At 39.6% G+C, this 14,052-nt stretch overlaps 2 pseudogenes; both read right to left on the bottom strand.

Moving 5' to 3' along the window:
• LOC101345683 (serine/threonine-protein kinase MARK2-like) overlaps positions 1-5,123 on the bottom strand; it is an 8,041-nt pseudogene extending 2,918 nt beyond the window's left edge.
• Positions 5,124-13,114: 7,991 nt separating this feature from the next.
• LOC101345426 (olfactory receptor 7C1-like) lies at positions 13,115-14,052 on the bottom strand (annotated as a pseudogene).

Raw genomic sequence — 14,052 nt, 5'->3', positions numbered from 1 at the left:
ATTTATGTCTGGATTCTCAATTCTGTTCCATTGGTCTATGTATCTGTTGTTGTACCAGTACCAGGCTGTTTTGACTACTGTGGCAGTATAATAGGTTCAAAATCAGGTAGTGTGAGGCCTCCCACTTTGTTCTTCTTCTTGAGTAATGCCTTACTCATTTGAGGCCTGGAAGAGGTCACTTTTTATGGAGGGCACAGGGGTGGTCTTCTTCCTCTCCTGGATGGGTAAGGAGCTGGCATGTATGGTGGCTCTGCTGCTGGCTTCCACCATGACTCCTGGTTCAACTCAGTCCACTTATTTTTTAGTTTCTTTTCTTAAAGTAGGAATTAGAAGTGGGAATGGCAGTCTCACCATAACTCCGCTGCTTGGGTTTAGCAGAGACACTATTCTGTACTTTGTGGGATGAGGAAGGAGTATGATCATCTGAAGGATGGGGTTTCAAGGTTCTGGTTTGTCTCTCCAGCTCAGCTCTCTTGATGCCCAGAAGAAGATAGGTGGTCATCACATCATTGTATGTCTGGCCCATCAGTGATTTCTTGATCTCTTGTATGTAACCCATGGAGACATTCATCTCTGTCCACTGGAGATCATCATAGTCGGGGAAGGACTCCCCATTCAGATTTACTTCTTCATGTTCATGGCCCACATTCATTCATGGATGTCTCAGAATTTCCTCTAAAGTGCCTCTCTTGCTGGGGTCAAGAATAGGAATTTTCTTCAGCATATTTTCACACTCCTCAGACATGTGGAATGAAATATCATATTTTTGCTTCAGTATCTGCTCCTTGTCTCCATGAATTCTGTCCAACCAAAGGCAGGGTTCCACTCACCAATGTATACAGGATGACTCTTAGGCTCCACACATACATGTGTCCAATTGTATTTTTCTCCCTGGAAGAGTTCTGGGGCAGAATAAGAGGAACTGCTACAGAAGGTATCCAGCTTGTTGCCCATGTAAATGCATTGCTGAAGCCAATCTTTGCAAGTTTTATATTCATACTGGCATCTAAAGAGCAGCTTTTCTGCCTTTAGGTCTCTATAACAATATCCTTGTGGTGACAGTACTGCACAGTAATCACTATCTGGTGAATTATTGCTTAAGCCTCTATTTTCTCCATACTTCTTCGGCCACTAGCTGATCAAGCACCTCTGCTTCATGTTTTTTACCTCCTAGGATAGTCAGTGGAGGCTGGAGGTCTGCAATGAGGATGTGCAGACCAACTTCACCTTGCCAAGGGTTCTGTGAGTCTTAGCCTCAGCACACAGGACTGAGAGGCCCTGTAGCACATTTGACTTTCTGTTAAGTCCTACTGGACCTGGGATTGAGGGGTCCCAAGAAAGGATCTGTTACTGTTGAGTCAATTCTGACTCATAGTGGCCCTATAGGACAGATGAGATCTACCCTATAGGGTTTCCTAAGCTGTAATGTTTACAGAAGCAGACTGCCACATCTTTCTTCTGCAGAGCAGCTGGTGGGTTTGAACCATCAACCTTTTGATTATCAGATAAGTGCTTAACCACTGTGCCCCTTGCTTGCTGAAAGTGAAGAGGACTTGAAGTACTTACTGATGAATATCAAAGACTACAGCCTTCAGGGTGGATTACAACTCAACATAAAGGAAACAAAAATCCTCAAACTGGGCCAATAAGCAACATCATGATAAATAGAAAAAATATTGACGTTGTCACGGATTTAATTTTACTTGGATCCACAATCAATGCCCATGGAAGCAGCAGTCAAGAAATCAAATGACGTATTTCATTGGGCAAATCTGCTGCAAAATACCTTTTTAAAGTGTTAAAAAGCAAGGATGTAACTTTGAGGACTAAGGTATGCCTGACCCAAACCATGATATTTTCAATCATCTCAGATGCAAGCTAAAGCTGGACAATGAATAAGGAAGACCAAAGAAGAATTGATATATTTAAATTATGGTGTTGGTGAAGAATATTGAATATACCATGGACTGCCAGAAGAATGAACAAGTCTGTTTTGGAAGAAGTACAGCCAGAATGCTCGTTAGAAGCGAGGATGGTGAGCCTTCTTCTTACATACTTTGGACATGTTATTAGGAGGGATCAGTCCCTGGAGAAGGCCATCATGCTCGGTAAAGTAGAAGGTCAGTGAAAAAGAGGAAGATCCTTAACAAGATGGATTGACACAGTGGCTACAACAATGGGCTCAAATATAGCAATGGCTGTGAGGATAGCACAAGACTGGGCAATGTTTTGTTCTGTTGTACAAGGGGTCATTATGAGTTGAAACCAACTTGAAGGCACCAAACAACAACAAAAAAGGATGCGATACTGAAAAGGCTAGTGATTAAACAAAAGTTTTTCAAATGAACAAAAATAAGAAAAAAGATAAAGATGAAAAAGTGTATAAGGATAAAATTTTTACAAAATAAAAGACTAAAATGAGGAAAAGAACAAAATAGAGTAAAAGGATAAAATTAAAAAAACAAACTAAAAGTAAACACGACTTGAAAAAAGATTAACATAATAAAATGAAAAAAGAATGTACAAAAAATAAAATGAGAATAATACAAAAGAATAAGCAAAAAAATAAACAAGAAAAAGAATTGAAAAATAAGAAAGAATAAAATGAGAAAAAAGGAGTACTGAAAGACAGTAAAATGAAAAAATTAAAATGTAAACAAAGGTAAACTAATAAGTGAGAAATAGAGGAAAAAGGGAAAGGAAAATAAAGAAAAAACAAATGGAAAAAGTAAGAAAGAATTGAGAGAAATGATAAATTGGAAAAGACAAAATGAAAAATGTGAAAAGCAAAAAAAAAAGAATAAAGAGAAATAAGAAAATGGAAAAAAGTAAAAACAGAAGAAAGAAAAGTAATAAGAAAATACACAACACAAAATGCCAAGAGGAAGCAAACTAAGTTCAGTCACAGCCCCTCAGGTCACTGAAAACCAGCTTCTTGAGCTAGAAGAACCACCAAATCTAGGTAGCTAGGGACTTGTACAGGGGTTTGGAATTACAAAACAGTGGCTTCTTATGAGGCCACAGCAAGAGATGGACCAATCAAGACTGGGGATAATTCACAATGGTTTTCTTACTTTTTGTTTCAAGAGCCCTTTACTTGTTGAAGATAAATTACTGAAGACCCCCAAAGAGCTTTTTATTGATGCATATGGAGTTTGCAGCTGTGGGTTGAGAAAACAAATCTCTTTTTAAGCTAGCATTCCATCATGATCCTTTCCCTCTTATTCAACATGGCTGGTGGGGGAGACAATGGGTGCTGGTCAAGACACCAGTACCTCAGAGGAGGGAAATGAGAAGCCCCTTGTTTTGGATTGAATTGTGCCCCTTTATCCCAAGTATGTGTTGAAATCCTAACTCTTGTACCTGTAAATATGACTTTATGTGGAAATAGGGGTTTTCTTTTGTTATGTTAATGAGGTCATAACAAAATGGAGTAAGGCCTAAACCTAATCATTTCTGAGCTTTAAAAACAAAATAGATGCAGAGACACACACAGAGAAAACAGACTCTAAGGAATGACAAAGAATGCTAAGGATTGCCGTTAGTCACCAGAAAGGGAGAGAGCCCTATGGAAGGAATAGACTCAGATGAGACCGTGACTTGGACTCCAAAATTGTGAGAAAATAAATTGCTGTTCTTTAAAGCTACCCATTTGTGGTATTTTTGTTGTTACAGCAGTACTAGGTAACTAAGAATTTTTTACTATAGTGTGTGGATATTGTGCTATCAAATACCTAAAACATGGAAAGGGCTTTGGAATTGGGGGATGGGTAGAAACTGGAGGAATTTTGATTCACTTGATAGTAAGACCCTAGATTCACTTGAAGAGATGATTGGTAGAATTATGGATATTAAGGGCATACTTATGATAATGATTTTCCTTTTTTCACTCAAAAATATATCTATTTATGGATCTCTCTGACTGCAGATACACATGGGTTTATGTCATTAGGCAAGAACCCAACATGACTCCATCGTCCTTTTCCTGTGTCATAATTCAGAATCAGAAATGACTTGATCTCACGACTTAAAAATCTCCCTTTAGCTATTGTGTTCAGAAAAAGTATAAGGAGGTGTGAGTGGGGAGCTCAGGGAAGAAGCACAGAGAGCAGTTAGGGGGCTATTGCCTCCACATCCAGGCAAGAGTAATGGTGGCTCAGCAGCAGTGAAGGTGGTTAGAGGTGGTCAGGTTCTGGATCCATTTTGAAAGTCAGAGCCACCAGAATTCCCTGATGGATTGGATGTGAGGGGTGAGAGAAAGGAGTGAAGGAAAACTGTAGGATAGGAAAGGACGCAGAGGAAACCTTTTCTCATTTTGGGGATGGGGGCAGTGGTTGAATCAGAAGTTTAGCTTTGGACATGCTGTATTTGAGACATCTGTTACGTGTGAGTGGAGGTATATCTCAGGAAGTTGTATGTAGGCATCAAGATTCAGGAGAGAGATTGAGGCTGGAAATATAAATTTTGAAATAATTTTTTTCCGTGTGTAGATGTCATTTAAAGGCATGAGGCTGGCTGAGATCCCTGAGTGAGTGGGTAAGTGAGAAGAGGGCTGAAGACCAAGGAAGGCACCAGGGCCCTACGGCAATCAGAGACTGAAGAGAAGGATGAGCCAGCAAGCCGACTAGGTGAGGTGACAAGTAAGACAGTCAAAAACCCAGGAGAACATAGTATCAATGGAAGAAAATATTAAGGGGTGGGAGCCATCAACTGCTTCAAATTTCACTGAGAATTGACAACTGGATTTTACAACATGGAAATCATTCCACACTAAATAGAGACAGGCCCTCTGTGACACCGTTCTTCCTCTTATTTTCTGATTGATGCAGATGAGTTACTAATTAGTGACACCCTGGGAATTTACTGTCTCCTATAGGGGTTCATTAGCATGCTAAATTCTGGAAATTTAAGGATAAACAGGATGTGATCTCTATTTACCCAGCGATTGTTTTCTAACGCCTGGCTAAGAATTCAGTGTCTGAGAGAATCTAAAAGGAGCCAGAAGGGGTCAACTCAGGATGAGGACACAAGGAGCCTAAACCATAAAAGGATACTTGGTGGGAGCAGGTTGGAGTCAAACTCTGGATAGGGAGGGAGCCGTTGTCCATGGCATCAGCTGTCATTGGAGCCTTGATTACATGAGATAGGAATGAGCGGCCTGTGGGTTTCTGGACCAAGTTGAAGGGCTAGGGTTAGGCACTTTGCTCAGCACATTATGAGTCTCTAGAATAACAGTGGAGTGAAAGAAGTGGACAAGAAGGATTACTAATTACCAAGGGGAGCTACAGGTTTAAGTCAGAAATAAATAATTCTCGTATTCATAAAGCTACATCACTCAGACAAATGCAGAGTGCTTCAAGTTACCATGTAGTTAATAGATTCACCACTAGTGAAAAATGCAGGACCAAATGAATGTCCATCACCAACTTCAGATAGAGAAGCAGCCATCTGAAGACAAGAGGGTCAACCTTGGTGGACTCAATGGAGTGCTTTATCAGGGACCTCCCACTGAAGGTAAGCCTTTTTGAGACCTGGCCAGGCTGGCAGGGTTAGAATGGTTGGGTGTCACCTCAAGGTGCTCTAGAGGCCAAATCAGGGATGAGACTTACATGAGGGCATCTTTTGCTGTCTTTGACCTCACTAACTTTAGTCCAGAAATGTTATTGTTGTTAGGTGTCATTGAGTCGGTTGCGACTCGTAGTGACCTTATGTAATACAGAACGAAACACTGCCCGGTCCCGCACCGTACCCGCAATCATTGTTATGCTTGAGCCCATTATTGCAGCCACTGTGTCAATCCGTCTTGTTAAGGATCTTCCTCTTTTTTGCTGACCCTCTACTTTACCAAGTATGATGTCCTTCTCCAGGGACTGGTCCCTCCTGATAACATGTCCAAAGTATGTGAGACGAAGTGTCCCCATCCGTGCTTCTAATGAGCATGATGGCTGTACTTCTTCCAAGACAGATTTGTTCATTCTTCTGGCAGTCCATGGTATATTCAATATCCTTCGCCAACACCATAATTCAAAGGCATCTGTTCTTCTCTGGTCTTTCTTATTCATTGTCCAGCTTTCGCATGCATCTGAGGTAATTGAAAATATCATGGCTTGGGTCAGGTGCACCTCAGTCCCTCAGAGTGACATCTTTGCTTTTTAACACTTTAAAGAGGTCTTTTGCAGCAGTGTATAAGAAGTATAAAATAATTAAGTATTTAAAGAAATTCATATCACTTTACAAAAGTTGGAAAAGAAAATCTTGCCGACCATAGCATGTTGAAGAAAAGTAAACTGCAGGAAAAGCAGAGTAGATTCATGATGATGGTATTAGTGAGCAGTGAAGTAGAAGCCAAAATGTTTCAGACCACTCAAGTACCCAACCCACAGAACTGTAGGCAATTTCAGATTTCCCAGGCATGAGCATGGATTTGAGGGCCCAGGATATCATTCAAATGCTGCCCGAGAATTAAAAAAAAAATTTTTCCCGGATAAACTTTTGAAGCCAAAAAGATAAATTTCGTGGTCCACATCCCAATAATTAAGAATCAGAGTTCTGGATAAATAATGATAAGAGCTATCATTTATTATGTGCTTATTATAGGCCAAAACCAAACCAAACCCATTGCTGTTGAGTTGATTCTGACTCAAAGTGATCCTATAGGCCACGCCCTTGTATTAGGCCCTTTAACAGTTCAACCAATATTTACTGAATGTCTTCTAGGTGCCAGGCACTAGGGCTATAGGTCTAAGCAAAGCAGACACTATGCCTGCCTTCACAGAGTTTATGCCTCATAACTTACAGAAGTAAACTTTACACAACAATGGGAGGAGATGGGGAAGTAGGGTCCAGACTGGGGCATATATAAATAATTGAACAATTCATCCTTCAAAGAAGAATAAATTGGGGTTAACCTCTCTTTCTGATAACGTAGAATTTAACATGCTGGTGTGCTTTGTAGCTGGTCAGCTGGTTCTAGTCTCTTCATTAGGATCCTGTTCTCTTATTCAGCTCAGTGTCCACAGTGCCTACCATGATCTCTGGCAGAGGGCAGCAAAACAAAAATTACCTATCAAATACGTATGTTTAAGGTGATGTCTATGAAAAAAACAGATTTGTATAAAGAGATTGAGGTAATATGGCTAGAGTCAGAGACGACCTTAAATATGATGAAGTAAAATTCTAAAGCATACACTGTATTACTATGGAAAATATTTCTTTTTGATGATATAAATCTACTCATGGAAGTATGGAAAGTTTGTGTCCATTTATAAAGGGGTTTATTCCTTGGGATGAGGGCTGTGTTGCATGCTCTATGTTATTTTATTGAATCATCTTTTGAGGATCTTCTCTATTTCCCTATTAGAAGCTTTCCTCCCTTTGCTCTGATCTTTGCTCTGTCTTGGATTCTCACCTCTTTATCATTTCTCATTATTTCATGGAAGCGTGCTTATCGTCTTTTTCACATTAAAATTGGTTTTACTTAGATTTCTTATTCACAGAGAAAAGCACATTATAAATACTCAGATACATGCATTTTCACAAACGGAATACGCCTATATAATGAACACCCTAGAGATTTCCTCACCTGTGCAAACTTCTAGACAACCCTCCACCCTGACTAACCACTATCCTGATTATTACACCATAGATTATTTTTGTTTTTATACTTAATATAAAAGAATCATATAGTATATTATTTTGTGTTTGGCTTATTTCACTGAATTTAATCATTTTGTTGGATTGGGTTGTATATAAACCATTCTCATTGGTGTATAATATTCCATTGTGTGCATACACCTCACTTTATGCACCGCATTTACTGTTGATGGAAATTTGGGAAGTTTCCTTTTGAGAACTATGACCAGTAATGTTGCAGGGAACATCCTGTGCATGTCTTTGGTGAATGTATATCTATGATGGGAGAGAGAAAAGAAGCTGGCTCTTGCAGGCAAAATAAGTGGAAACCCTGTAGAGAATGGAGGATCTAGCTGATGAGGAAGGGAAGCCCTTGGCATTAAATTTGTGAATAAGCAAAACAAAGAAGAAGAGTTGCTAGAAGGGAATGCAGTGAATGCAAAAACCTGGCTCAGAGCTAGAGACTTAAATGATATATATTTAAAAACAAAAAATCCAAACCTATTGCCATGGATTTGATTCCAACTCATAGCGGTCCTATAGGACAGAGTAGAACTGCCCCCATAGGGTTTCCAAGGAGCAGATGGTGGATTCAAACTGCTGACCTTTTGGTTAGCAGCCAAGTTGTTAACCATTGCATCACCAGGGCTCCTAAATGATGGAGGGTTGTTAATAGATGACTTTCCTCTCTCTTTGCCTTCCTCTGTCCTCTGATAGTGCTCACCAAATGCCCCCTTCTTTCCATACCCCAAAACCTGTGTTTCTCAACCTTTCTTTCTTATTGTCCCTGAAAGAACTTTTTAAGAATTTTTTTCCTAATCATCCTCCTCTCATCCATGACATTTTAATACCCCAGATATACTGTGTACTGCTGTCCTTCGGAAGGCCACAAATCATTGTAAAATCTAAGAAGTTGTTCACTCCCCCCAAAAAATCCTATTTATGCCCCCACCCTCCATGCCTCTGACTAACTGTGGCCTTATTTATTCTTTATTCAATTAGCCAGTGGTTCTCAAACTTTACTGTGCAAATAAATCACCTACGGATCTTGTTAAAAATGCAGATTCTGATTAAGTAGGTCTGTGGTAGGACCCCAGAATCTGCATTTCTGATAAGTTCACAGGTGATGTGGATGTTGCTGGTCCATGGACCACACTTGGAATAGCGAGACATGGGAGGGTGGTTAGCTTCACTGCCATTTCATTTTATTAATGGAGAAGACATTTTATTGATGTACTGTGCACAAATCTTTTATTAGTGGGTAGCCTGACATCCATCTCTGACATCAGTTAGTAGCAGACAAGGTGAACCGCCCACCCCAGTGTCTCTAACATTCGTGTGATTTATCAGCATAAAGATGATGCACTTATCATTGTAAAGAGATGAGCTGTATGCAACAGCTGAGATAAATGAACAATCTCATATACATCTTTCTATCTCTCTTTCTCTCTTCCTCCTTTCCTCTCCTTTTTTTAAATTTTTGACCTGGTCTCAAACATATTTGTTAGGGTTTTCAGCTCGGTACTCGAAGCTGGCAGGATGGGAGTCTGTGGAGCTGTTTTTACCTTCCTTTCAGGAAATCAGACAGTGCTGCTAGGAGCAAATGGCATTTGAAATGCATATAGACAACAGAGACTTAGGAACTAGAAGGAGCAGGGCGCTTGAGGCATTTGGTCCATTCACTTGCCAGCACTTGGCCCACTTCTGGCTGTAAGTGTTAAGGAGAGATGAGATTCACTGGAGATTCCAACATTACCAGCAGGGAAGGCGTGAAGTGATGTTACAAGGGCTCTGCCAGCTTCCTTTAGTTGGAATTCCTTTAGATTTGGTAGGAGCCCCGGTGGCACAGTGGTTAAAGTGCTAGGTCGCTAACTGAAAGGTGAGCAGTTTGAACCCACCAGCTGCTCTGCTCCATAAAGATTTATACCCTTGTAATCCCTATAGAAGAGTTCTACTCTGTCCTATAGTGTCACTATGAGTCTGAATCAACTTAATGGCAGTGGGATTTTTTTTAAGTTCATGACACACTAAGTCCTCACTCACGCAGAAAAAAACCCTTCTATTTTCTTCATCTGATCCCCTTATGATATGTTTATGAGTTTTTCGCTTTTTAAGCAGCTCTCGTCTGGAGGTCTTCTAATTTTTCAAGGCATTTCTTCATGTTCAGCAGTCATCAAAGGATAAAATGAAATATAATTGGTTCTATTTTTAAAAAGTACACATGGAATATTATCAATTTTGATCCCCAAACAGCTCTTTTATTAATGGGACGTGTTATAAACATTCTAAAATCCACCATGAACATTGTATCTACTTAGGGATGGCATTCAGCTGCAAGTAACAGAAAGCTCAAATTAAAGGTTTGTTTATCCACATATCACAGGTCTGGGGCTAGAAAGTCCAGGACCAGTCCAGCATCTCAATGACATCATTAGTCACTCTGTCTTCTTTTACTTTTCTGCCTACCAACCTCATTGTGTGTCTCCTATCCTCACAGTCACAAAATAGCTGCTGCACCTCCAGACTGAATCTGTATTCCAGACAGGACCTTGGAGAAGAATCAAGGGTGAAGTGCAAAGGAGAGTGCTAGATGGGTCTTAAAAAAAAACTAACTTCTTATTGAATTATAAATACATATGGAAAAGTGCCACATCATAAGCTCAATGAACTTAATTATAAAAATACATGTACATGTTTTCTAAGAAGCTCCATCTAACATTCTTCAGTGTATGTCTGTTTGGCCAAAGTTGTGTCACAAGATGCGGTAGGCAGAATAAGATCCTCCCAAAGATGTCCACATCCCACTCCCTGGAAGCTCTGATTGTTATGTCAGATACGAAAAAGGAATTAAGTTATCAGATGGATTTAAGTGTGTAATCAGCTCACTTTCAAATAGGGAGATTATCACAGATTATCTGGGTGGGCTCAAGGTAATTGTAATGGTCTTTAAATTAGAAGAAGGAGACAGAAGAATTGGAGTCAGAGAGAGATTTGAAGATGTTACACTACTGATTTTCAAGATGGAGGAAGGAGCCATGAGCAGGAAACTTCAAAAAACTGGAAAAGGCAAGTAAAATAGATTCTCCCTTAGAGCTCCCAGAAAGAATGCAGCCCTACCAACACCATACTTTTAGCCCAGTAAGATCCATTTTGAATTTCAACCTCCAGAACTCTAAGATTATAAGTTTATGTTGCTTTAAGACACTAAATTTGTGGTAATTTATTACAGCAACAATAGAAACCTAATATATATGGTAACCACTAGCTTCCCAGAGTGGCTGTGAGATAGAGGCTTTTAGCTGGGTATATTGCCATCTCATACAAAATCAGTGTTCTGCTTTTATGGAACAGGTATTGGAAAGGCATCTTAGCTATGTTTTCCACAAAGAATTATTGGGCAAGATAATTTTTAAAAAGAAGAGCAAAGAAGGAAGATATGGCCTACTCTTTATTGTTATAAAGCTGTGTTTATCAAAACATTGTGAAATTTGCTTAAGTATAAATAGATATATCAATGGGGCAGAATAATCACAAACAAATCCACTAAAAAAGGAAGCTATTAGATTATAAAAGTGGCATCAAAATCAATGAGGAATGGAAAGATTTTTAAATAAATGGTGCTTGGCTAATTAGTTATTTCTTGTAAGTAAAATAAAATCAAATTCCTATCTTAACACCAATCACCATAATAAATTGGAGTTGGAAGAAATATTTAAATTGATCTAAGACTTTTAGAAGAAAGTACAGATTGACTTTCTGAGCATAAACCCAGATAGAAGATACAGAACGGAAAAGAATTGAGAATATATTTGATGAGTTCAAGATTATTAAAAACTTGCATGTCAAAGATATGAAGAAAATAAAAGGCAAATGAAAAACTAGGGAAAACCTTTAGAACATACTGGACATGACAATGCATAACAATGCATAACAATGTAGACATATGAAAAGTTCTTTCAAGTTAATTAGGAATTACATGCTTAAAAAGATAAATGATCCAAGGTTATGAAGCAATGATTTAGAAAGAATAAATACAAATAAGTCACTAATATGAAAATATGCTCAACTTCATTAATTTTTCAAGGAAGTCATATTAAAATATTAAGGAGACCTGATTTCTCCATCAGCAGTTTATCAGATAAAATAAAAATACCAGGAGTATTGAGGATGCGGTAAAACAAAATTTCCTGCCAGTGGAAGGCAACTTGTCCGAGGAAAGGGTTGCTACTGAGATCTCTTACTTTAGGGATTGATTTGTTTCTAGGGCTGCAGTCTCCAGAGCCAGAACATTTCTTGGTCGGGACAGACTTTCTGAAGTGGGAGTTCATATCAGAAGGACTCCTGTTCCTTTGAGGTTTACGTATTAAAATATTTGAGTAGAGTCGATATAACATTAGATAGCCTTGGGTTTGAAACCTATCTCTTCACTACTTCTATGACCTTGAGTTAGTTGGCTAGTTTCTATAAGCTCTTCCTTTCTCAGTTGTAACTAAGGGAAAATGATACTATTCCCATTAAGAAGTGATTGCAAAAATTAAATGAGACGACGTGTATAAAATGCTCAAGCACTGCTGGTGTATATGGAGTGTCATCATTATTATCTGGTGACACTGAACTTCTAGATCAAACCAAAAAAACAAACCAAACCCGTTGCCGCTGAATCGATTCTGACTCATAGCGACCCTATAGGACAGAATAGAACCGTCCTATAGAGTTTCCAAGGAGCAGCTAATGTATTCGAACTGCCGACCTTTTGGTTGGCAGTCGAGCTCTTAACCACTATGCCATCAGAGCTCAAAGGCTTTTATTAATTCAACACATTTGTAATTTTGTGGTCCATACTTCACTTTGTATTTAATCCTCTACTCATCTGTGTGTCAACCCATTTAACAAATATTTACTGTGAATAAACTCCATCCCAAGCACCGTACCAGGCACTGTGATTACAATGACGGATAAGACATGTTCCTGAAACTTAAGAAACACATATTGTTTTGAATAGAAAAAAATCATTAAAGTTGGTATGACTGAAAGTGGCCCAAATGAAAAGGGAGAAAAACTTTTAAATGACTTCATTCACGTAAGTTCAGAAATCATCCATGTTAATGAATTTTCAGGGCATAATTTCCAAAATAGGTACACATTCACACGTCCCATCAATTCTATTTGTCTATCTATCTATCTATCCTGAGATAAGATTTATTTATTTATTTTTAAATCCGAATCATTACTTAACTAAGAAAAGGCCAGGTTCTAACCCCACAAATTTCAACTTACTGATTAGAAAGTGAAAAAGAGAAGAACTATTATATCACTTTATGAAAAGTAGAGAGGGCAAAAAAGACTCCAAAAGAAGGTTCAAGGAGACAGTTGGTTAAAAATATGTAGAACCAGACAATCAAAATGTTGGATGAAGCAGGCCAGATTCCTGGTCCTCAGAATTGTGAGACCTACTGCTCATGTTAGCCCTCCAACTGCCCCATCACTGAGAGGTGGCTGCCCTGTCAAGGAGTCTCGCTACAGCCCTCTTCATATCCCTGTTCTTCAGACTGTAGATGAAGGGGTTCAGCATGGGCGTGACCACGGTGTACATCACCGAGGCCATCAGACTTGTCCTAGAGGATGGTGTGGCTGCAGAGCTGAAGTAGACCCCAAGGCCTGTGCCATAGAACAAGGAGACAACTGAGAGGTGAGACCCACAGGTGGAAAAGGCTTTGTAATTGCCCCCGGCTGATGAAATTCTCAATATGGAGGAGGCAATCTGAGAATAAGAGAAAAGGATCCCAGTGAAAGGGAAAACACCCAAGACACTAGTCACAAAGTACACCACTATGTTATTGATGAGGATATTAGAACAGGCTAGCTTCAGGACTTCAGAAAGATCACAGAAAAAGTGGGGGACTTCCATATGCGTACAGAAGGACAGCCTCAAAAGGGTCAAGGTCTCCAGAAGAGAGCCCATGACACTGAGGAACCAGGACCCCAGAGTCAGCAGTCCACAGAGCCAAGGGTTCATGATGACCATGTAGTGCAAGGGGTGACAGATGGCCACAAATCGGTCATAGGCCATTACAGTCAACAGTAAATTGTCCAGGCATCCAAAAACAATGAAAAAAATATTTGGGTGAGGCAGCCTGCATAGGTGATAACTTTGTTGTGTGTCTGCATGTTCAGCAGCATCTTTGGGATGGTGGTGGAGGTGAAACAGATGTCAGCAAAAGAGAGGTTGGAGAGGAAGAAGTACATGGGGGTGTGGGGGTGGGTGTCTGAGTTGATGGCCAGGATGATGAGCAGGTTCCCAGTGAAGGTGACTAGGTACATGGACAGGAACAGCCCAAGGAGGAAAGGCTTCAGGTCCATTTCCTCTGCAAATCCCAGGAGGAGAAAGTTTTCAACTCCTGTTTGGTTTCTTGTTTCCAT

The sequence above is a fragment of the Trichechus manatus genome, unplaced genomic scaffold (assembly GCF_000243295.1).
Source record: "Trichechus manatus latirostris isolate Lorelei unplaced genomic scaffold, TriManLat1.0 scaffold00258, whole genome shotgun sequence".
Classification (NCBI taxonomy): Eukaryota; Metazoa; Chordata; class Mammalia; order Sirenia; family Trichechidae; genus Trichechus; species Trichechus manatus.
Note: the sequence above shows the minus strand (reverse complement) of the source record. Positions and strands in the feature narration are given on the sequence as shown.